The 26,030-nt window shown below is 41.7% G+C and overlaps 1 protein-coding gene across 1 annotated transcript in view; it reads left to right on the top strand.

The window, feature by feature from the left end:
- The first annotated feature begins 10,795 nt into the window (after window positions 1-10,795).
- Window positions 10,796-26,030, top strand: part of KLHL25 (kelch like family member 25) — a 38,906-nt gene continuing 23,671 nt past the window's right edge. Inside the window, exon 1 of the mRNA XM_026709292.2 lies at window positions 10,796-10,973. The gene's annotated coding sequence lies outside the window, so the exon portion shown is untranslated. The remainder of the gene's footprint in view (window positions 10,974-26,030) is intronic.

Raw genomic sequence — 26,030 nt, 5'->3', positions numbered from 1 at the left:
ATTTGTTTGATGTACACTTTTTGTCCTTTTTCATTTGCTTGGTTATTCCCTTCCCCTTTATTTATTTTCTCTTTAGTTTTGTATTTTAATGTTTGATATTGAAATGTAATAAAGATATTGTTTCAAAAAAAGAGAATTGCTTTTCAGAAAGGTTTGGAAAAAGCTACTTAAGGTCAAATGCCCACTCTTCCCCAATTCTTATCTTGCTACCGTATATGAAAATGTCTATTTCTTTCTCTTGCTTTTTTTTTAATAAAAGTTTTTATTTTTAAGACATATACAAACAAAACATAAAAACATAAAAAGATCTTCCATTTTATATACATACAGTGTGTCAGTTGGTTACAAATCTTTTGTGCTATCCTTTCGTAGTCATTACTCACTGTTTATATAGATTTTCACATTGTCAAACCAACATATACTTATATATTTATCAGTTATTAATCATCCACAACTAAACTATTTATTCCATCATTTTATACAAGATATTCCAAATTTTATTTTGAAATTTATATTGTACTTTCATCCAATGGTTATATATGTCTATATTATATATGTCTATATGTCTATATCAATCTATTGAACTTCTATTACAAAATTATCTAATCTATTACATTACCATGTCTTTTTGTCCAACCATTGATAAAACAAATCCCATATCATATAAAATTGCTTATCTTCTTGCTCTTTAATTTCACATGTCAATTTACTCATTTCAGCACAATCCATAATTTTCTTAATAACTTCTGCCTGCATAGGTATTTTTTCATTTTTCCAATTCTTAGCAAATACAATTCTAGCCGCTGTCAGGACATTTACAATCAAATATTTCAGCTCTTTATTGTATATTTCCAGTATAATTCCCAATAAAGAGATCCCTGGTTTAAAGTTTATGTGTTGTTTTATCATTTTTTCCAACCATGTGTGGATTTTAGTCCAATATCTTTTTGCATTCGAGCATGTCCACTACATATGGTAATATGAACCAGGTATCTGATGACATTTCCAACATTTATCCGATTTGTTCTTAAACATTCTTGCAATTCTCAATGGGGGTAGGTGCCACCTGTAAAACATCTTTTCTTTATATGCAGTTGACATTGTCATTTTATAATTTTGAGACCACAATTTTTGCCATTTGTCTAAATCAATCCCATATCCAAAAATTTTCCCCCAAGCAATCATCATTTCTTTGACTTGTTCTTCCTCCAACTTAAATTCTAATAGATGTCCATAGAGTTTTAAAATTACCTTTTGATCAATACCCATCAGAATTTTGTCTAAATCAGTCAACTTATCATAAATACTTTCTGTTTTGAAATACTTATCAAATCTAGATTGTATTTGCAAATATGAAAACCAATTCATTTTTATACCTTGTTCTTCCAATGCTTGCATAGATTGAAGTTCACCCTTTTCATTCAATATCTCACCATATCTATTTGTTCCTTTTTTATATTTTATTGGATAAGAAAAAGCTTCAATAGTAGATATCCATAATGGGATTTTTAAGTAGTATTGTCTTTTTATCATCTCCCAGTTCAAAAACAGAGCCTCTCTAACATAATGTCTTCTAAAATACTCCTGTGTTTTAGTTCCCTTATACCAGAGGAAAGCATGCCATCCCAGCAGCAAGTCATGCCCTTCTAAAGTCAATAATCTACTGTTCCTTAATGTTATCCATTCCTTTACTCACATCAGATTTGTTGCTTGGTAATATAACTCCCAGTTGGACAAGGCACACCCTCCTCTTGTTCTTGTAACAGTTGAAGTTTTATTCTCGCTTTCTTACCCTGCCAGATGTATTTCAGCACAATTCTATTTAAGTCTTCAAAAAACTCTTTCCCTAGTCGAATTGGAATTGTCTGGAATAAATATAAAATTCTAGTCAATACATTCATCTTAATTGTAGATATTCTCCCAATCAATGACAGTTGTAAGTTTTCCCATTTTGCCAAATCTGTCACAATCTGCTGTTTGAGTTTAAGATAGTTATCCTCCTTCAGTGTGCTACATCTCGGGGTAATGTATATCCCTAAATACTTAACCTTATTTGTGACCTGTATTTCTAAAACTTCTTCTAACTCTTTCTTTCGTCTTGCTAACATATTTTTAGTTAATATCTTTGTTTTATCTTTGTTTATTTTCAAAACTGCTACTTTTCCATATTCTTCTATCTTTTCTATTAATTTCCAATGGGTCCTCTAATATAAATACCAAGTCATCTGCAAAGGCTTGCAATGTATACTCTTCCTTTTTAATTTTCATTCCTTTTATTTCTTTTTCTTCTCTAATATTCCTGTTCAACACTTCCAATGTTAACACAAAGAGCAGAGGCGACAGTGGACAACCTTGTCTTGTCCCTTTTCTTATATCTATGGATTCAGTTAATTCTCCATTTACCATAACCTTTGCAGTTTGTTTATGATATATCATTTTAATGGCTTGGATACATTTTTTACCAAAGCCCATTTGTATCAATTGCAGTAAGATGAATCGCCTGCTCACATTGTCAAAGGCTTTTCCTGCATCTAGAAACATCAAAGCCATTTGCTTTTCAGTATGTACTTCATAGTATTCCAAAGTGTCCAGAATTATTCTCACATTGTCTTTGATTTGTCTCTTTGGCAGAAATCCACTATGGTCAGCATGGATAAAGTTATTTAAATATCTTTTTGGTGTTTCTGCCAAGATTGAAGCAAAGATTTTGTAATCTGAATTTAGTAGGGATATAGGTCTATAATTTTTAACTTGCTGCGGGTCTATATCCTCCTTCGGTAGAAGTGTAATATATGCTTCTGACCATGTTTTGGGTATTCTCTTCTTTGACATAACTTCATTCATGACTTCTAATAAGTGAAGGTTCAATATTTCCTGAAAAGTCTTATAAAATTCCGCTGGCAATCCACCTGGATCTGGTGCTTTTCCAACATTCTGCTTTTTTTAAGTTTCTATTTTAATTCCATCATTGTTATGTTCCCTTCTAGCATTGTTTCAATATCTTTGGGTATCTGGGGTAAAGTCGCTTTCTGTAAATATTGCTTAGCTTTTTCTTTTTGAATATTCTCTTGATAATACAATTTTCCTTAGTAATCTTGTATATTTTTTTTCTTCTCCTCATTTCCATAGCAAACATGTCCTTCTTCATTTATTAATTGACGAATCCTTCTTGATCTCTTTTCTTTCTCAATTTATAGGCTAACCATCTGCCTGGTTTGTTTGCATCTTCAAAGTAATTCTGTTTAGCATTTTTAATTTTTTGTGCTAATTCCTCTTTTTCCATTAGTCCCATTTTATGTTTAGTTATATCCATTTTAATTTTAATGTCTTTTTTTGCTGGGACTTCTGTAATTCTTTTTCCAGTCTTTTATAGTTATCTTCCAATGTTTTGAAAGTCTTTTTCTGTTTTCTGTTTCTTTTCCTTGTATTGTCTATTATCAAGCCTCTTGTGTAGGCCTTCATTGTATCCCAGAGATTCTGTAAAGATGTATCCTCTTTTCTATTTTCATGAAGAAAGAAAACCAATTCTTTCTCTATTTTCTGTTTAAAGTCTTTTTCCTTTAATATCACATTATTTAAAGTCCATTAGATCTCCTTTTTTTCCCTTTAATATCACATTATTTAAAGTCCATTAGATCTCCTCTTTTGTCCTTTCCAAATGACTGTCATTGGGTTGTGGTTTGCCCAAGTGCTTCTTTCTATTTCAATTTCTCGTATGTTGGCAAGTAATTCTGCTGACATCCATATCATGTCTATTCTAGACCATGATGCATGTCTGAGTAAAAAGTATATTGCTTGCTTTCCACATTTCTTTCTCTCCATGCATCTTTTAAGTTTATTTCTTCTATCATTTGAAAGAAAGATTTTGATAATATCTTTCTATTTTTCTTTGTTGATTTCTGCGTTTTATAGTCCAGCCAATCATTAATTATTGCATTGAGATCTCCCATCATACAAATATTAGCATAGTCCAGTTCAATTATTTTCATATATAATTTCCTATAAAATTCTTCTTGGTTGTCATTTGGAGCATAAATTGCAATTAAAAGTGTTTTAACATTATTGGCCATTATTTCCACCATCAAAATCCTTCCATTGTCATCTGTATAAATTAGTTCTGCCAAAATTGTATCTCTAATATATAAGACTACACCTCTTTTTTAAAATTGTGTCAATGACGTGAATAATTTCCCTAATTTTTTTTGTTTCAATATATATATTCGTGTTGTTTTTTAATATGTACTTCTTGTAAGCAAATTATGTCAAATTTTAATTTCTCTAATTTATGGAATACTTTTCTTCTTTTAATAGCCAAATTAAGTCCATTTATTTTAATTGTAATCAATTTTCTTTCATCCATATTAACCTTTATAAGAGGATTTTATTGCTCTAGTATATCTTAGTTCTCGTTGCTCTCTGGGTAAGATATTCTAGGTAGAATAGCTCAGCTTTTTTGACTATATCAATTCTGTGTCTTTGTTCCTGCCAGGTGAACAAGAGGCTTTCTGGTATCAACCATCTGTAATTTACTCCTCTTTTAAGTAACTCTTTAGTCAGAAATAAATTTACTCTTCTCATCTCTCTTACTCTTCTTGGTACCTGTTTCAGCACCACAATTTCTTTGTCTTTGTACTTTAATGTTTTCTCTCTTGCCACCTGCAGTATCTGTGTTTTAATAATTTTCTTGGTAAATCTGATGTGAACTTCTCTTGGTAACCTATTTCTCATTGCATATCTTGTATAGACACAGAACACTTCATCCATCTCATCCATCATCTTCTCTGGTTTTCTCTAACACTTCTGCCAGTATTTCTGTCATTATTTCAGCAAGGTTTTCACCTTTTCCTTCTTCTACATTTTGAAATCTCAGGTAAAATTCTGATCTATTGATTTCCCATCCTAATGGTCTACTCCTGCTCTTTTCAACATTGCTCAATCGAGTATCAATATGTCCAATTTTCTTGTATATCTTCTTCTTCGATTTTCTTAAATCTGTCCTCATAGTTCATCATCATCTGTTGAATATTCTCTACTGTCTCATCTGTCTTTTCAGTTTTTTGCTCAATATTCTCTATTCTCTTTTCAATCTTCTGAATTCCTTGCATAATCAATTGCAATGTCACTTCCTTCTCTTTCTCCTGTTGTAGCATTGTCTGTATTGATCATTGTCCTCCAGATGGTGAAGAGGAGGCTATTGGTATTGAGGAAGCTGGGGCTGTTGTCTTTCTGTTCATCTTGTAATACTTATCTGTAAAAAAAGAAAGAGAAAGAAAAAATTGGAACAAAAAAAAAAAAGAGCGAAGGAAGACAACTGCCACTCCAAAAATAAAAAGGGGAAAAAAAATATTCAGGCACTTGTATACCTTTATGCAATTAGTTGCAGTAATATGCAGGGAAAAAGAGAAGATATGGAAAAAAAGGATAAAAAAGATTTTTTTTTGAAGAAAAAGAGAGTAGGGGGAAGGAGAAAAAAATAAAAAATAATAGTCTATGTATTTCTCTTAATTAAAAAAAGAGAGCAAAAGAAAAAAATTACATTCTAGTTCCTGGGTTAAAAGGTTAAAATCCAAATATAAAAATCCAACTAGAGGGGAAGTAGAAAAGAAGGTAAGAAATAACAAACAATTCTAATAGAAAGCAAGCCACTGCCACTAAATATCCAAGACTCTTTGGTAAATCAACTCAGATTTTCCAGTTCCAGTATTTCCAAGGTCACTTCAATCTTCTTTCTTTCAACTTCAACTCCACCCTCCAGCTATATTTATAGTTTCACAGATGAGCATCTGTATAAACAATCTGCCATGCTCATCCCACTATCTTTTTCAGTGCAAAGTTCAGAGTCTTTGAGTATAACACGAATACATCAACAAGTAAAAGAAAAAAGAAAACAGTATATCTAAGCCTCTAGATGGCAGTGCTACTTATTTTTCTTCACTTTCACTTCCAGCTCATGTATCCAAAGCCAGGAACAGAAGAAAAAAAAGTAAAATCTTCTCTTTTTTAAAAAAAAGAAAAGAAAAAGAAATAAATCTCAGATCAGAAAGAAGAGTCTTAATCAAAGTAGACTTTCAAGAGAATTGTTAAAAAAAAATAAAAATAGGAAATTTAAAAAGACCAGTCCAGTTTAAAATTAAGAAGCCTTGCCAAATTCCAAATTCCAGTAAAAAGGGAAAAAAATAAACTTTCAATTTCACTGGCTTAATCTCACTGCTTAAGCTCTTTTCTCTTCACTTTTAATTCCACTTTAAGTCTTTCAGGGTGTTCTCTCCAAAAAACAATAAGTAAAAGTTCATCTCACCAAACTGACACACTTTCTTCCAATCTCTTCCATTCCGGAGCTGTCCCAGCTTCAGCAGCTTGAATGGCTGCCTCTCCACTGCTGGCAAAAAGGGCTTTTCCTGGATTGACCAGGGACTTTGCGATGTCCTTGGAATCAGAAGGACATGCCCTTATCAATCACCGTCTCTACAGGATGGTTTAGGTCCGTTGGGACCGTCCAGCAGCAGAGATATTGACAGGAATCTTGGAGGATCAAGATTGCGTGTCATACCGCAACGACACCAGCTCCGCCCTCCTCTTTCTCTTGCTTTTTCTCAGAACCCTGAGAAAATTCTCAGAATCACAGTCACCTGGAATTAGTGGAAAACCTTTACTTCAGTACTTTTCTATGGTGGTTGCCATAAATCTCTCTATCCTTCATGAATTTCCCTGTACAAGTAGTCTCTGATGACCTGGGCCGTGGCACAAAGGCAATACAGTCAGATAAGTAAGAAAAGTCCCTTTAGTACTTCCAACTTTGCCCCCAATGTTCAGGTTACCTTCAACTGGAGAAAAAACTCTCCTAAGAACAGTCTTTAAGTGGAGGAAATTCAGTCCGAAAACAAAATACACACAAACTGTATATAAAAATCTACACAAATCATGCTGCAGTAATTAACTTGACAGGGTAGGAGAAGGAATTGCACACTTCAAAGGCCAACAAAACACACACAGTTGGGAATATGCCAGGAACACCGATAAGCCACGACCATAACAGATAACTCATGATTTGCTCCCAACAACTTTGCTGTGCACAGCTTCCCTTTTTAAACACTGTATTCCCAGCTGCAGCTAATGAATGGAATCAGGGCCCTTTCCTCCCCCATAAGCCACGCAACCCTTGTTGCTCCCTTCCCTGCATGCCATAGGATGAAGAGGGATGGGCCTGGATCTTCCTCCAAATTCCCTCTGCCTTGCTCTACCTCTCCCCTGCTCTACCCAGCCAGACTTTGTCCTTCCCTAGTTTCTTCCACAGCCAACAGAGCCACACTCCCATTCCCTGTCAGCTGCTCAGCCTCCCCCTCCAAATCAAATTCCGACAGGGGCATGACATAGTCATTGACTTACAACCATAATTGAACTCAACATTGTTGTTGCTAAGTGAGACATTTGTTAAGTTTATTCTGCCCCATTTTACAACCTTTCTTACCACAGTTGTTAAGTGAATCACTGCAGTAGTTGAATAAGTAGCACGGTTGTTAAGTGAATCTGGATTTCTCATTGACTTTGCTTGTCAGAAGGTTGCAAAAGGTGATCACATGACCCTGGGACACTGCAACCATCATAAATATGAACCAGTTGCCAAGCATCCAAATTTTGATCACGTGACCCTGGGGATGCTGAAATGGTCGTAAGTGTAAAAAATGGTCATAAGTCCCTTTTTCTAGTGCAATTGAAACTTTGACCAGAGCTCCCTTGGTCTATCATTTCCATCACTTCCCCATTTTAATCTATGTTTAAATCCAAGAAAGCTAGACTGTTTATTTTCCTAAGGTCAAGTCAACTCTGAAATTCACAAGGGTGCTGATTGACATTACCTGTATCTTCTTAACTTTTAACGTTAAAAGTTTTAATATTAAAAATTAAACTTTTAATAAACTTTAAATATTTTTTAAAAAACAAACCTTTTCATGACGAAGACTTTTGTTGCTTTCAGCAAATGGAGTGATGTTGACTAGTATATAATCATCCCACTTACAAGAGGGCAAAGCAATGGTGCAAGACCAGGTATAAGACCATGCAGCAGCTATGGGGCAGAGGTGGTATTCAGCAGGTTCTGGAGAACCGGTAGCAGAAATTTTAAGTAGTTCGGAGAACCGGCAAATCCTTGACTGGAGATTTTACAGTCTCCTTCCCCTGCCATGCCTACCAAGCCATGCCCATAGAACCGGTAGTAAAAAAATTTGAATCCCACCACTGCTTTACCAGGTGTATCTTCTTAACTTTTAATATGCAAAGTTAATTTTTAATATTAAAACTTAATATTAAACTTAATAGAACAGACTAACAGAATGACAGAGTTGGGAGGGACCTTGGAGATCTTCTAGTCCAACCCCCCTACTCAGGTACCGTAGGATTGATCGTCCAATCTCTTCTATAAAACATCCAGTGTTGGGACGTTCACCATTTCTGGAGGCAAACTGTTCCACTGATTGTTTTCACTGTCAGGAAAATTCCCCTTAGTTCTAGGTTGCTTCAATATTAAACTTTAAATATTAATTTAAAAAGCACAACTTTTTTTTTCTTAAAGTTTCATGATGATACTTCCTACATTTTTGTTGCTTTCAGTGAGCGGAGTGATATTGACTAATATGTAATCATTCCACCCACAAGAGAGCAAAGCAATGGTGCAAGACCTGGTATAATACCAATGCAGCAACTACGGGGCGTTAGGCAAAAGTCTGGGCACTGGGATTGGCATTACAGGTTTAAGGTGAAGGCTGTTGAATATACCATTGGTATGTGAGTTCTGGCCCCACCTTAGGCAATGAAAGCCAGCTGGGTGACTTTGGGCCAATCCCTCTCTCTCTCTGCCCAACCCTCCACACGAGACTTTCATGACAAGCAACATTATTGTTATTGTTGTGGGGAAACTAGCAGGAGGAAGGATTATTAGGTATGTCTACCACCTTGAATTACTTAAAGGCAAGGCAGAAAAAAATTAAATCCGTGGCACGAACCAGTTAAGAGAAATAATCAGAATAAATTAAAATAGGGGAAAGACTGTTGCTGTGAGGAACTAAAAACTATTTTCAAGTGAAGGGTGAGAAATACCAGTAGTTCGCGACTTACGACCACATTAGAGCCCCATCTTTTTGTTGCTAAGTGAGATAAGTGTTCAGTGAAATTTGCCTCATTTTATGGCCATTCCTGCCTGCCACGGTTGTTAAGTGAATCTGGCTTCTCCATTGACCTTGCTTGACAGAAGGTCACATGACCCCAGGCCACTGCAACTGTCATAAATATGAGTCGGTTACCAAGTGTCTGGATTTGGATCACGTGACCATGGGGATGGGTACAACAGTCACTAAGTGTGAAAAATGGTCCTAAGTCACTTTTTTCAGTGCCAGTGAAAGTTGGAACGGCCACTAAACGAACCATTGTAAGTCGAAGACTACCTGCAACAGAGTTGGGCCTTGGAGGCCTTCTAGTCTAACCCCTTTTCAAACACCAATCCAGACCCAAAAAAGTCAAGAATTATGGCAGAAATGCTTTTGAGGGAGATGCCAAACGTTCTTTAGGAAACACTCAAAACTCAAAATTCGCATTACCGAGCAAGCAACTATCTTCAGAAAGCCCACCTCTCTCCTGCCCATGCCTTAATCACCACAGGCCCTATTATTGTTGTTGTTGTTATTGTTGTTGTAATTTAACTACAGTATACATAGCAAACAAGATAAACATGCTGGGTTTCATATCACAAATCTCGTCAAATACTTCCCAAGTGTTTAGGCCTGTGTGATGTATCGGCGGATGATGAGAGCAGATCCCAGTAAGGTGGCCTTCTGCAACTGACCAATGGTGATTTTGTCAGCGCCAAATGTTTTTAAGTGCTTGCCTGGGTCTTCAGGCACAGCACCCAGTGTGTCAAGTACCACTGAAACCACCTGCACTGATTTATGCCAGAGACTTTGCAGTTCGATTCTCAAGTCCTGATTTCTGTTGATTTTTTCAAGTTGTTTCTCATTGATTCTGCTGTCACCAGGTATGGCAGTGTCAATGATCCACACTTTTTTCTTCTCCACAATCCTGCTATCCGGGGTATTGCGTTCCAAAACTTTGTCAGTCTTTGTCACCCCCTGGGCTGCCGCCTTGACATGGCGGGGGGCTTAACTGCTCCAATGAAGCTGAGAGCTGTGCTGGCGGTAGCGTAAACTACCAGCAGGTCCAACCATGCCAGAGAGGTCTTGGCCGAGGAGCAGGACTGAGTGCACCCAACAACCCATGCAATGAATCATGGTGAAACACAACCAAATGAAGCCTATACTGACTCGGTCATCCCAGGACCGTCGGGGGGGTTGGGGAACCTGGGCATCTGTCGACAAGTAGGCTACAGGCCATGAGTCCCATAGTTGAGCAACCAGGGCATGGGTCTGCAGGGCTACGGGAAGCTGAGCAACCTAAGAAGCGGCAGAAATACACCATGTCAGAGAATTGCACTGTAATGAAATACAAAGCTGAACCAGAAAAATGAGACTATCACAAAAGGAGATGATGATGATGATGATGATGATGATTACGATTACTGGGGCGCCTGTCCCTTTAAAAATCAGATTCCTCACTCCGCCTCCACCCCTCCCGTCTCTACTCCTCACTTCTCACCTCCCCCCCATAACTCCGCCCGAGAATCCATTTCTAAGACTCCGATTGGTCGCATCTTTGTTTTCCCAACCCCGCTCCCGCCGCTGGCAAGGAAGAGAAGCCTGATTGGTGCGGCGGCAGGTTTCGTCACAAAGGCCTCCCTCTTCCGATTGGCCCCGGTGCCCCGTAGAGCTTTGAGGAAAGTAGTTAGTTTCAAACCTTTGATTGTAATTGTGTCCGGGAGGGTGGGGGGAGAAAAGCAAGAGAGCGAGACGCCCCCGAGGGGCAGTGGTGGAGATCTACGGCGATCCCAAGATCCAGGCAGCCCCGCCCTACCTGGAGAGATCCAAGAGGTGAGCTATTCGTGAAAAACGTTATTTTCTGCATTATATTATTTTCTGCATTATGTTCCCTTTGCTCTGGGATTTTTATTTTATTCTCTATAGGGGTCGGGGGGTGGGGGGTGGGTTGTCATTAAAGAAAAGGGATTTAAAAAGATTCCCCCAAAGGGGATACAGATCACAAATATAGGAGGATCACCCGTTCACCGCCCCACGCGGAAAAATTGCTATAAAATTAAACCCGTGTGTGTGATTGGAGTTGTGTAAACCAAGCAATCAGGTTTTGTGAATTGTTCCCTGCTCCGGTTTTTTTGGCCATCCATTGTCTGCTAAACTCGCAATGTTCGTTTTGAACTAGACCCTGTTATTTCTCCGTGTCATTCATATAAAAAAAGTTAGTCTAAGTGAGTCAAGGAGGCAGAATGACTTGGCGGGTTTATTTTAAAAAAAGGAGATTTTTTAAAATTTCTCTTACAAGCCATTTTAAAAATTAAATAAACTCTTGATTGTGCTGTCCCAAAGGTGCTTTTATTTTCTTCCAAGAGGCAACTGAACTTGTTTTTCTTTGAAGACGCTTTACTTCTCAACTAAGAAGCTTCTTCAGTTCTGGGGTGCTGAGAATTAAAGCCTAATACTTTCTCTTCCCAATAGTTCGTTTATTTTGCATGGTTATGCAATGGAAAGCTCTTTGCAAAGCTTTCAGAGTTCTTTCAGTACCAGTTCCGGTTTAAGAGAGTCCATTTGCCCTCTTCTTGGTGAACTTTCTTTGTGGGATTGGACTAGAAGACCTCCAGGGTCCCTTCCAACCCAGTTATTCTATTATTCTATATTTTTTTGTAATGGGATAAATTGTGCTGTTAATTATATGGATAGTCAATGCTGCTTTGTTAAGGCAAGCCTGAGATTTTCTCTATGATGAGGCTTTAAAATGAAACCATCTCTTATCACCTCCAGCAGTGTTTTTACTGTGAACTCTAAAGGCACAGGAGGGGTTGTGGAAAAATGCTGGCTGCACAAGTTTTGTGAATTACAATGGGCGTCTGCTTTTTGAAAGGAATAGTTTTGCTTGTGGAAGGTGAAGCCAGGACACTTGCAAACTGTCTAAAATGCCTGAGCAGATGGCGACAGCGTATAAATTTCATATGGTGAAAGAGCATATTTGCTTTTGTTTGTCATACTTTTTGCAGACACCTAGCTTTAATTTTGTTTCCCCCGCATTTATATCAGCCCAGAAAGATTCCACCAGACGTAAAACAAACAAAACAAAAAAAAATCAATATGTTTTTGTTTCCACGTATGTTTTATATCCAAATATCTTGCTTTTAAGATTCTGCTACTATTATTGTTTACACAACAGCTACCATTTTAATTGTGTGGTTTGATAATTTAGTCAGCTGTTGTCTTCCCAAGCAAGGGATGGTGAAGTCTTGGGAGATACAAAGACTTAGAAGTCTCATCATCATTCATACAGATGAGTAGCAACTGTATGATCTGTGGGATCATTGATTTTACGGTTGATAGATCTCAGATATGCAGAGAGACTAAACTGAATCCCATTTAACTGTGTTGTGACAACAAAATTACAATTAAGTGCCTTCACACATTGCACACAACATGCAACTTGCAAATCAGTACAGAAGGTGCTTATATATCAAACTTTAACAGATGTGGACTCAGTCGGTAGAAGAATGGACTATCTTGGAAGACCTATATTTTTGTATAATTAAGTCCTCACATTGTAGGAAGTTGTAACGTGGATCATTGTATCTTAATATGTTGGCTAAATCCAGCCAGAGTCATTTATCGTTTATAACTTAGCACAAATAATTAATTCAGTTAGGGATGGCTCATTCAGACGTGCTTAAAACCATAATTGTGTGGATCTAGTCTCTATGATAAGGATGAGGGCATGACAAACTTTTGGGAATGCACGTAATTCAAATGTGGCAGTGATAAACTTTGACGTAACCCTTAAACTCTTGCATGGCATTTTCCACACTATCTACCTCAATGAAAAGAAATATCCCATGTAAAGTCCTCTTACGATCACAATGGAGACCAAAATTTCTTCTGCTAAGCGAGATGGTTGTTAAGTGAGTTTTGGCCCATTTTACAAGTTTTACAAGTCACAATTTTTAAGTGAATCCCTGCAGTTGTTAAGTTAGTAACAGCGTTGTTAAGTGAGTCTGGCTTCCCTATTGAATTTGATTGTCAGAAGGTCACAAAAAGTGATCACATGACCCTGGGACACTGCAACCATCATAAATATGAGTCAGTTGCCAAGCATCTCAATTTGGATCACATTACCTTGGGGATGTTGTAATGGTCATAAGTGTGGAAAATGGACATTAGCCACTTTTTTCAGTGCTGTTTGTAACTTCAAACAATCCCTAGATGAATAGTTAGTTTACACCTGTGCATTTTAAACACATCCATTTTTTTTTTTTACAAAAAACCCCCGGTATCTTAATTCTGCAGGAAACAGTATTTATTTCTCTCTTCTGGAGACAGAAATAAAGATTGTACCCTAAAACAAAAACATAAACTCTGCTGAAGTGAGCTGTATTTGATGTACTTTGTTCCTAAGAGACTGCCCGTCTGTAAATAAATAAACCCTACCTCAAGAACATCCAAATGAATCTCGGAGCCATGGGGATTTACCACAAGGCCGCAAATTGACAGTGAGGCAATTAATGCACATAGAATTTTAGTTCTGTGCATATTTTTTAAACACAACTTACCTGCACACTTCAGTTCCTCACTGAATCTTTCCTTTCCTTCCTTTTAAAGAGTTGGAAAAATGACCTCAAAAGACTAACTTTCTCCAGCCAAGGCCTTTTCAGCCATGAGGTCTGGGAACACAGAGATTGATTAAATCAAAGCTTAAGTACCTGTGCAATTTAAAGAAACGCAACTAGTACACCTAGATTCTATGGTCTCCTTTTATATACTGCCTCTCTGTAAAATAGTCATGATGGCTTAACAGCAAACATACCCTGAAGGAAAAAAATGTAGGGGCCTGTTAGGAATGATAGTCACCTAACAGTTGGGTTGGCAATATATAAACCAGGATAGTCATTTAATACTGCTGTATCTTTAAGAGAATGCTGTAATTATGATTGGCTGAGGTTCCTCCAACGGCCATAAGATGGAGCCAGAAACCTGGTTTGTTTTTCTTGCATTTCCTGTGATTTCCCTTTTTGCCTATTGCCTGTTCGTCATTTTGCTTGAATTGCTGTGAGTCTTGCAACTGCTCGCAAACTCCGTTTACTGAACTTTGTTTATGATACTGGTAAAGAAAAGAACTTCATTTTTGGATTATCCCTGAACTGATTGTTTTGAATACTAACTGCTTTAATCGTGTATGATTTGGACTGTTTGTTGAACTTTGTTTACCCGTTTACTGGAAGTAAAACTTACATTTTTACTATTCAGTGTATCTGTGTGCTGGTTGTGTGTTATTCATCACCACTCTCATTATTCTTCCCTGAGTACACTCATTCTCCTAATGTGGAATACCTCAACAGGGCCTGGTCAAGAAGAATACTTAGAAAAGGGGTATCTCTTATTTTATACCTTAAAATGAAATTGTGTAAAAGGAATTGCTGGAAATGGTCTTCATAAGAGAAGGATAAGAGTTATAGTCTCAGCACATTTGATTAGCTAGGCCTGATTTGCTTAAGGGTCTTCCAACTTGACAAGTTTAAGATCTGTGGACTTAAACTCCCAGAATTCCTGAGCTAACATGACTGGAAGAAGAATTCTGGGAGTTGAAGTCTTACAAATTCAACAAGTCTTAAAGCTGTTGAATTTGAAGACCCCTAGTCTGAAGGAATATGGGAGAGCTATGCTATACGTTAAGAAATCAATGTATAGGCACAGATAGTCCTCGACTTACGACCACATTTGGGCCCAAGATTTTATGTTGTTCAGTGAAACATTGATTGAGTGGGATTGCCCCATTTTATGACCTCTCTTGCAACCATAATTAAGTGGATCATTGCAGTTGTGAAGTTACTAACATAGTTGTTAAATGAATCTGGCTTCCCTCATGGACTTTGCTTGTCAGAAGGTCACAAAAGTGGATCATGTGACCCCCCCGCCCCCAAAGACATGGCAACCATTCTAAATGTGAACCACATGCCAAGCAACTGAATTTTCATCAAAGGACCATAAGGATGCTGCAATGGTTGTAAGTGTGACAAATGGCCATAAGTCGCTTTTTTCAGTGCCGTTGCAACTTTGAACGGTCACTAAATAGACTGTTGTAAGTAGAAGACCTCCTATAGTTGTCGACTTACAAATAGTTCATTTGGTGACCGTTCAAACTTATAACGGCACTGAAAAAAAGTGATTTATGGCCGTTTGTCACGCTTACAGCAGCATCCCCATGGTCACAAGATCATAATTTGGATGCTTGGCAACTGACTCATAGTTATGACGGTTGTAGTGTCCCAGGGTCAGGGGTGGGATTCGGCTGGTTTGGACCGGTTCAAGCGAACTGGATGTTAAAGTTATAGCTGGTTTGCCGAACTGGTATTTTAACAGACCGGCTGGTCCTGCCTCTCCTGCCCCTCCCCTGCCAGGAGTCTCCACGCGGCCCATTTTGATTGAGGTAAGCACGGAGACTCTGGGAGGGAGAAAAATGGGCCTTCTGGAATCCTGAAATGGGCATGTTTCTGGCTTCTGGAGGGCCTCCAGAGGCCAGGGGGGACGTTTGTCCTCCCAGAGGCCTTGGGAGGATGAAAATGCCCCCCTCAAGGCTCTGGAGGCCCACCAGAAGCCGGAACAGGAAGTTTCGGTAGGCCCCACCCACCATGGCCACACCCACCCAGCAAACCGAGGTCATGTGATTTCCTTCTGGGACCTTCTGACAAGCAAAGTCAATGGAGAAGCCAGATTCGCTTAACAACCGTGCTACTAATTTAACTGCAGGGATTTTGCTTAACAAATGTGTCGAGAAAGGTCGTAAAATGGGTTCAAAACACACTTAACCAAGTTCTCACTTAGCAACATAGATTTGGGGCTCAACTGCAGGTCGTATGTCGAGGACTACCTGTATATGTCTAAATCAAGTCCTTTTGATTGGCTTCAGGTCTGAATACAGCTAATACATGCTGGCTGTGGACAGTATGCATCAGGAGGAAATCAGCATAGCTTCAAATGATTACCTGGATTGTTTAACCACAATGCTTGTTTCCCAAACACACCCACTTAGCTCCACCTGCCAGAGGGAGTCGCGAGGCAAAGCCTGGGAATTTGTGTCTCTGCTTTGTTTAGCTTTTTCATCCAAACCAGGAGACAGGAGTTTTGCTTTCCTAACAAGACACGCCTCGGAAGCCTAACTCTCGCTTATGTGTCGTGTATAAGCTTGTGTGTGCAACTTAACACACATTATTTCCGCCTTCCTTACTGCAAACCTGTAAGGTGGCTAGAATTGTTTTCCCCACATTACAGAGAAGGAATAAGTCCAAAGTACTATCTTATTATTTTTTAAAGGCAACTGCAAATTGGGTGGCTTAAGATAGACTCGAATGAGCCGCGTTGCAGCTGGAAGCTTTTCTCTGTCGATGCATTTTCTCTCAATCTTCTGAAAGCGCGAATGGTAGCAATTTGCTGGTTCATCAACTTCTTAAGCAACAGTCAAGAGACTGGAGCGAGGAAACAGGATGGACGAGGCCAGGAATAAATGCATGGATAGGCAGTTATTTAAAATGTGTTGTGAAACAGGGTTATGTTCTTTGCTTCATCATTCAGTCTCTTTCCACACCAGGAAAAACTAAATGGAAACACAGCCATGTGTGTGTGTGTATTCTGCATTCTTTGGTCCCGATTTAAAAAGTTCATATTGTACTTTTTAAGAGTACAGATCATTTTAAAATAATAATAATAATAATAAATTGACCCATGAAATCCATTTAAATAGCTTTTTAAAGCACATGTAGCATGTTTTTAAAAAGGCTTGGGAAAACAAATGATGGTTGAAGCGCAACATTACCCACTCCAGAAGAGGGCCCTTCCATACAGAGACACCCTTCCCCTCGAAAAAACACCTTATCCTGATGGGCATTGTAGTCCATCCTTTGGTAGCTGCTACTCCTGAGAAAAGAAATTTAAGAGAGGCTAGGAGAGGTGTCTCAAGACAGGCCTCTGGCTAATAAATGAACTCAACAATGACATGTAAGGATGTGTGTGTGTGTGTGTGTGTTTCTTAGTTTGCAATCATTCATTTAGTGCCCATTCAAAGCTAGAACTGAAAAAAGGGACTTTATGATCAGTTCTCACACTTATGGCTGGTGCAGGACCCATATGGTCATATGATCAAAATTCAAGTGCTTAACAACTGGTATGTATTTAATGACAATTGCACTGTCCCAGGGTCACGTGTTCTCCTCCATGCTGCATCGAGAGCCCAGGATGAGTTGACTCCTTCCCATGACATCATAGCTGAGTCTGTACTAAGATATAAAAGCCAGCCCCCGGGAGAGACCCCAGCTTTTGACTCCGCTCCTTTCAGTCAGTATCTGTGTCTCTGAAAGCATTGTTAGATAGCAATCACCAGCAATCTTCAGTACTTTTTTCCTCTCTTCAAGCAGCTCCCAGGAATCTGGGCAGCTGCTCTTTCAGGAGAGCCCTGCAACGTTGGGAGCAGCGTCACAGAGCTCTGTGCAGGCAAGCTGGGCAGCGTCTGCAGACCTCCCCTACGCCTGCAATTTGGAGCGATTGTAAACACAATCGGCAAACTGATAAGAGCTCCAGCCAGCTGATCGTGTAGCTGGTTGCTGTGTTTTTCCCTTGCTGACTTCGCTCGGGGCTCTATATAGGCTAAGGAGCGATTCTTCAATCTTGGAGCCTGTTTTCCTGTAGTCAGCGGCCATCTTAGATTCAAGCCTTCCACCACGAGGTGAGCGGCCATTTTGTAAGCCCTGGGGGCCATTTATACCCTAAGGAGCTTAATAGAAAAATTTCTAAACAGTTTCTTTCCAACGCAAGAGCCTTTATTTTACAAATGGAGCAAGATAAGGCTCTGGCAGAGCTTTCCCCCCCAGTGGAACAGTCTCTTAAGCCCAATAGGAGAAAAAGACGTAGGCAACGCACCCAATCAGTCCAGAGGGAGGTGGCTGCTAAAATCAGAGCTAAGGCTCTAGCCCCTAAGAAGGCAACTCAGGCTGAATTGAGGGCAGAGAAGCGCAGACATGCAGCTCTAGAGAGGCAGTTCAACAGAACTATTCAACAGAAGGGAGTGCAACTACAGCATGTTTCAGGTGATACTCGTGGGCCCCAACCAAGCCCTCCCAGGGGAGGAGAAGTTGTCTATGAGCCTTTCCATCCTCCATCCTGGTCTCCTGAGGCTCTTGCTGTACAGTCGGATCCTCAGGATTTAAGCAGACCTGGGCCTTATTTCCAACAGGCTTCTGTGCCCTATGCTTCTCCCCCTCCCTCCAGGCCTCGAACCTCTCTTCAATCTAGGCCTGAAGCCACCTTCACTCCCACAGCAGTGGGCCTTCTGCCTTCTGCCTTCTGCCTGTACCTTTGAGCATAGACCAAGGGATATCCAAGATGTAGTCTCATCAGCCATTAGTCAGGGATTGGCTGAAGGCTTCAAGCAAATTCTCTGGAAAGGGTTCAGGTCCTTCTCCCTTCTCAATCTATAAGTTCCTTGCCTCATCATCCTGATTTACACAGGCCTCAGGACCTCAGGGTCCATTCTTCTCTACCAGAATGGAGGAGGTTGATGAGGAAGGAAGGGCCTTCACCATCTGAACACAGTTACTCCTCTCATTCAGAGTGTGAAGAGGGTGAGATTTTTGACCAAAATCTTTCAGAGGAAGAGGATTCTCACCCAGAGCAGACATCCTCTGCATTGGTCTTCAAACCTACCCTCTTCAGACCATTACTCAGCAAGGCCTTGGTCACTGCCAAGCTGCCGCCAGAGGAAGTGGCTCCCGAGCCACAAGGAAATCCCTCTAGCCAAGGGGATTCGCTCTTCTCCAAGCCTGTAGTGCATGCAGAGGTTTTGCCTTCTCCCATTTTGTTCCTGGACATGGTCAAGGAACAGTGCGCTTCTCCTTCGGCAGGTCCTCGCCCATCTTCTCTAGATAAGTGTTTCTACAATGTCAGTGCAGCTCTGGACAATGCCCTGGCAGTGCCTTCTGTTGACATTCTGGTTCTGGCCTCGTTCTCATCTTCTGGCACTCCCACGGAGCCAGAAGATATCTTGAAACGTTCCGAACAGACCCTCAAGTGCAATCACCAGGCTGCTGCTTGGGCTGTTCGGGCTTCAACAGCAGCATCCTTCTTCACCAGGGCATCCATACGGTGGCTGCGCCAACTCCAGAATAGATTGCCTGCTTCTGACCTTCGGTCTCACCAAGACCTTAATAAGATTATTGCAGCGGCGGAATTCACTGCGGATGCCACTCTCAGTTCCGCCAAATTTGCACCCAAGACCATGGCATCTTCTGTAGCAGCAAGAAGACTTTTATGGCTCCGAAATTGGCAGAGTCACGCCGAAAATGGAAGCTGGCTTCAGTTCCTTTCGCAGGCGATAAGCTTTTTGGCGATGCTCTGGAACCTTATCTCATCGAAACCAGAGATAAACGTAAAATTCTCTCTTCCTCTGGGAAGAAAGCCCACTATCACCCTGCTCCTTATTGCCCTCCTGCCTTCCGAGCGGAGACCTCATCTCATTTCCCCCGCTCTCACAGGCCATACTCCCAACGCCAAGATCAATGGGCGGAAACATCTGGCAGGCAACAACCTTCTGTTGGTAAATGGCCCTTTCGGGGGGGAGGGGGTTGTTCCTTCTGTCGCTCTAAGTAATCCCTCGTTCTCCCCACTCATCGGAGGTCGCCTAGCCTTCTTTGCCTCCAAATGGGAGGAGTCAATGACAGACGCCTGGGTGCTCAGCACTATTAGGTCAGGGTTACAATTGGACTTCCTAACCCCACCCCACCCCAAAATTTTTTGATCTGTCCTGTGTCTCGGGACATTTCCAGGCAAGCCCTCACAAATCAGGCCATTCAGCACCTTCTTGAAATCAGGGCTATTCAACCTGTTCCCCCGTCTCAACAGGGACGTGGGCTTTACTCTCGCCTTTTCATCATTCCCAAAGCCTCAGGGGGGTGGCGAGCCATCCTTGATCTAAAATTTCTCAACCAATTTGTAAAATACAGGCAATATAAAATGCAGACTCTGCATTCTATTTTAGAGAGTGTTCGGGAGGGCGACCTCCTCTCTTCCACTGATCTCACTGAGGCTTACCTCCACATCCCAATTTGCCCTCATCATCGCCAGTTTCTCCATTTCTGTTATCAGAATGCCCATTACCAGTATGGAGCACTTCCCTTCGGCCTTTCATCGGCTCCAAGGGTCTTCACAAAGGTTCTGGCAGCATTGGTGGCATCTCTGCGTTCTATTCCAGTGAGGATCCAATGCTTCTTGGACGACATTTTGATTCTTTCCTCTTCCATCCTTGCGGCCCATCGAGATCTGCAAATTATCCTGTCATGTCTTCAGAGTCATGGATTTTCCATCAACACCAAAAAGAGCCAGCTCTCTCCTACAACCAAATTGCAACACTTGGGAGCAGTCATTGATATCATGTCGTGCCAGGTTTTCCTGTCCCCAGCTCGTGGAAAGAACCTTGCAGAGATCATCAGCCAGATCCAGCAACATCAAATTGTCCCCCTGTTGCTGCTGTCCAAACTTCTGGGGAAGATGGTTTCCTGTATTGGCATCGTCCCGTGGGCTTGGCTCCACTCCCGAGCCCTCCAATGGTTCCTGCTTCCCTACCAACAAGCAGGAACCAGCCACTCATCCATCAAGGTCCCACTCCCGCCACAAATCCGGAGATCTCTCAATAGATGAGATCTTTCATCTATCTGGAGGGGACTCCTGTTCAGGGACCCAGACAGGCTAGTGATAACCACTGATGCCAGCCTCCTGGGTTGGGGTTCTCATATGCAGGGCCAGATAGCTCAGGGCGTTTGGTCCAGATCGGAACTGTTGTGTTCCCTGACTAACTACAGTCCCCAGTCTGGTCCGCATTTCTGGCGGGAGCGCCAATCACTCCCATTGGTTGATGCCGTTTGACAGCTGGCTATAAAAGGAGCTGTCAAACGGCATCAGCTGTTGCCGCCAGCTGATCTGCCGAGTTAGCCTGGCAGATGCGGCAACCCTTTATTCACCCGAATAAAGCCTCTTAAACGAACGCTCTGGCTCAGCCTCGTATCTCCGCCGCTCCACAACAGGAACAGACCCTTCCCATAAATTGGCTAGAGCTCAGAGCTATTTTTCTGGCTCTCAAGCATTTCAGGCAATCCGTGACCGGCTCTCATGTTCTAGTCCTTACGGACAACATGGCTGCAAAGGCTCATGTCAACTGGCAAGGTGGGATGAGGTCCAAAGCCCTCATGAGAGAGGCTCTACGGCTGGGGTTATGGGCAGAGAAACCTGTTATCGATCTCGGCGGACCACATCTCCGGGTCGACAACTTCCAGGCCGACTGGCTCAGCAGGAGCCTAGTCGACCAGGCAGAATGGTCCATTCCTCCATCTCTATTCAGGGATCTTTCCCTCAGATTCGGAACACCGGAGGTGGATCTTTTCTCCACTCCTCAAAACGCAGTAATTCCGAAGATGTTGGAGGAACATGCAGAGCTCCTCCTCCTGGCACCCTATTGGCCAAGGAGGCCCTGGTTTGCGGACCTGGTCAACCTATCAGTGGCTTCTCCTTGGAGGATCCCTAACCATCTAATCTCCCTTCACCAGGGGGCCCTGCTCCACCCAGAGCCCCAGTGGTTCAAGCTGACCATGTGGCACTTGAGCGGCAGCGGCTAAAGGAGGCTGATCTTCCAGAAGGGGTCATCCTCACTATCCTGGCTTCTCTCAATCCTTCTACAAGGTGCATTTATGATGCCACCTGGAAGGCTTTTTCCCGATGGTGCCTCAGGGAGGGTCTTTCTCCTGCTTCAGCCCAGTTGGCAGAAGTTCTTAGCTTCCTTCAGCATGGGCTGGAGAAAGGTTTGGCCCCCAACACCTTACGCAGGCAGGTTGCGGCCCTCTCCTCAGTCCTTTCATGGGGTTCTCTTACTTCCTTATCCCATCACACTTCAGTCAGGAGGTTTTTGAAAAGGGCTTCCAACCCTCCAGTGGTTCACAGGTATCCTTCCTGGGACCTTCATTTGGTCCTTAATGCCCTTACAAAGCCCCCTTTGAAACCCTTAGAACAGTGTCTCTCCGTTTTCTGACTCTGAAGGTAGTGTTCCTTGTTGCCATCACTTCTGCCAGGAGGGTTTCCGAGCTTGCTGCTCTTTCCATCAGACAGAACCTTTGTTCCTTTCACGATGATAGGGTTGTTCTTCGTCTGGACCCCTCATTTATTCCGAAGGTTAACACCTGGTTTCACAGGTCTCAGGACATTGTTTTGCCTGACTTCTGTCCTCTCCCGCACCATGACTTAGAGCGGCAGTGGCATACGCTAGACGTAAGAAGGGCTCTTAGAATATACATGAAGCACACTTCCTCCTTCAAGAAGTCAGAAGCCATGTTTGTTTCCTTTTTCCCTTCCCACTTGGGGCACAAGGCCTCTTCTACTATTAGCAGGTGGGTCAGGTCTTGCATTGAGCAGGCCTACAAAGCTGCGGCCCTTCCGGTTCCCTGAGGTCTGATGGCGCACTCTACCAGAAGCGCGACCACTTCTGCTGCCTGGGCGACCCAAGCATCCTTGGAGGAGATTTGTCGTGCGGCCATGTGGACTTCCCCGTCTCCTTTCATCAGACACTAGCATCTGGATGCTTTTGCCTTGGCGACTGCAGCCTTCGGCAGACAGGTTCTACAGTTGGTGTGATGAGCCAGACGAGGACCCGCCCATGGACATGCAAGCTTTGGTATATGCCATCCTGGGCTCTTGATGCAGCATGGAGGAGAATGGGCGTTGGTAGAAGTTACCGTGAACGCCCTTTCTATCTATGCTGCGCGAGCCCAGCCCTTCCCTTGATTAGTCCGGAGAGGGTAAGACGTATTTCTGTATTTATTTTGGGCTTTCAGAGACACCTTTCAGTCTGTCAAGTATCTTCGCCAAAGCTGGGGTCTCTCCCGGGGGCTGGCTTTTATATCTTAGTACAGACTCAGCTATGACATTATAGGAAGGAGTCAACCCTTCCTGGGCTGTCTCCCAGCATAGATAGAAAGGGCGTTCACAGTAACTTCTACCAATGCCCAATCTCCATTTGCAACCTTCCTAGCTGGCTTCCAACAAGCAAAGTCGAAGGGGAAAGCCAGAATTACTTAACAATGAAATGATTCTCTCAGCCACTTCAGTGATTTGCTTAACAGCTGTGGCCCAAAAGTCATAAAATAGGGGACAGCTCACTCACCAACTGCCCTCTTAGGATATGTCGGGCTCTGTTATGTTAGTAAGTTAAAGATTGCCTGTAGTGCAGTATCTCCCCATCATAGAGACAAGTTTAAAGGGACAAAGACAGCAACAATTCTAGACTATCCTGAGAATATGGGCAGTTTACCAGCCACTGTCGATGGATTCAAGCTTGTTTTCTCTGCCTTAAGATTACAACTTTAAATTATTTAACAGCAAAAGAAGTCTGTGGCTGATTTATGCATTGCAGATAAAATTTTCTAAGTAATTGGAACTATTCTAATGTCCATAGTTTGTTCCTGTAGTCTGGAGAGACTAGGGCAGACTTCCCCAATCTTTACAGCTTTATGGCCGGCAGGGAAAGGAAGGGGGGGGATGGGTCCACGTGACCAGACGGCCAGCACATCACACAGGATGCTCCATTTGTGTGAGCGGCATGCACGCACATCCACTGCTCAAGCAAATAGAGCACGTATGTACATGCTCATCTGCTACTCATGCAAGTGGGGATGTGTGTGCATGTGCTTACCCATTGTTTCCATGGCCCAGTTGCAGACTAGTGGGCCATGCCCAAAGGTTGGGGACCCCTGGACTAGGGAATCCCCAGACAGATCCATGGGGATATATCGTATAACTGGGATGAGTTACTAGGGCCTGAGTCAGTGAGAACAGGACAGGACAGTGACTACCCGTTGCCATGAAGAATTGGCATTTTTGCAGGCCACGGATCTAGTTGAAAGGACAGAAGTAAGTTTGATGTGTAGTACATTATCGAGTAAAAGGTAAAGGTTCCCCTTGCACGTACGTGCTAGTTGTTTCTGGCTCTAGGGAGCAGTGCTCATCTCTGTCACAAAGCCAAAGAGCCAGCACTGTCCAAAGACATCTCCATGGTCCTGTGACCGGCATGATTAAACGCCAAAGGTACACGGAACGCTGTTACCTTCCCACCAAAAGGGTCCCTATTTTTCCACTTGCATTTATTACATGCTTTTGAATTGCTAGGTTGGCAGAAGACAAGTAATCGGAGCTCACTCCATTACGGGGTGCTAGGGATTCGAACTGCCAAACTGCCGACCTTTCTGATTGACAAGCTCAGCGAGAGTGGCCTTTGCCAGACAATGCCTGCCTTCCTTAAACTCTATTGCTTAACCATGTTTCTTGCAGGAAGGGCTGCGGAGAAGCATTTTGCAATTGCAAGATACATCGAGGCCTCTTGATGTCAACCCAACAACTTTACATCCCCATAGTGGCTGTTAGTGCTGCTGCAACTGATAAGGCCTGCCAGAGCACGTCTCTTGCCAGGGCTGAGTAGATCCCAGGCCTCAAGATCAGAGGCTGACCACTGCAGTCTGTGGCTTAGGAAATGTCAGTGCTCACAAGGGAATTTGTCAGTTCTAGAATAGAATAGAATTCTTTATTGGCCAAGTGTGATTGGACACACAGGGAATTTGTCTTGGTGCAAACTAACTCAGGCTTGCTTAAAGGGGTTGTATTGAAGTTAACAATATTTGGAGTAAAACATCCAAAGCCAGCATTTCACATGTACCATAATCTACTAACCGGTGGATTAGATTGTGTTTTGGCATGCAGATTTTGCTGGAAGTTTGAAGTTTGTTATGTTTGTTTTTTTTATCGTACACAAAAAGGTTGAATATGTTTATGCCCCAAGCACACTTTCCTACCGAGTGTCTCTTTTATAATGCGATGCTGACAATAACCTATTGATTCACTTAAGCTATTAGTAAACCAAAATAACTCTCCTTCACAATAGTGCACTCCTTACCAGATTTCCACTGCTTTTTTTTCCTGGGCTTTTTGTTTTATAGGTTCATTGCTGCAAGAATTACACTTTCTAGGAAATGTTAAAAGCATCCTGCAATGCAGCAAGAGTTCAGCATAATATTCCTGGGTTGGGAATTCACCGAACAATGCTTGTAAACTGGGGTGGGGGTGGGGAAATAGATGGAAAATTGTAGTGTCTCATTTTACAGACTAAGCAGGTTTGTGGTTAGCTTCCTCTTAGTCCACCACCTGGAGTTCAGTTGACAGAAATTTGCCAGAAAAAATAATTTGTTTAACCCAATGCAAACAGCCAAACATTCTCTGGAGCAGTGTTTCTGAACCTCAGTTGCTTTAAATTGTCCTCCCTCCTCCCCCCGTTACTTATGACAGTCAAAAGATGCAAAGCAAAGGAAGAAAATCTTGAAGGCTGACAGTAGATGTATTAACCTCTAAGCCACGGGTTCTCCTCACTTTATCAGCTAGGGCTTAAGTGTTTTTTCCAGTGAGACCGGTCTATCAGGGAAACCTGGTCTACCCAATTATTGGATACTGCTTCTACTTTCGCCTTTCAGCCGCAAGCTTGGAGCTTTCGCAGGCAGTCGCTTTTGCAACAAACTATTTTTTGTGTTGAATTTATGTTTACCGACAAAGAAATACGTTTACCAACAAAGAGGTATTCTTTGACTAACAACAGTTCATTTAGTGACCCTTCAAAGTTATGATGGCATTGAAAAAATTGACCATTGCAGCATCCCCATGGTCACATGATAAAAATTCAGATGCTTGGCAACTGACTCATATTTATGACAATTGCAGTGTCCTAAGGTCATGTGATCCCTTTTGCGACCAAGTCAATGGGGAAAGCCAGTTTCACTTAACAACCGTGTTACTAACTTAACTGTAGCGAGA

This window comes from Pseudonaja textilis, chromosome 13, assembly GCF_049901715.1.
Source record: "Pseudonaja textilis isolate UNSWEBS1 chromosome 13, rPseTex1.2, whole genome shotgun sequence".
NCBI lineage: Eukaryota > Metazoa > Chordata > Lepidosauria > Squamata > Elapidae > Pseudonaja > Pseudonaja textilis.
The sequence above is the reverse complement of the archived record's forward strand: the minus strand, read 5'-3'. Positions and strand labels throughout refer to the sequence as shown.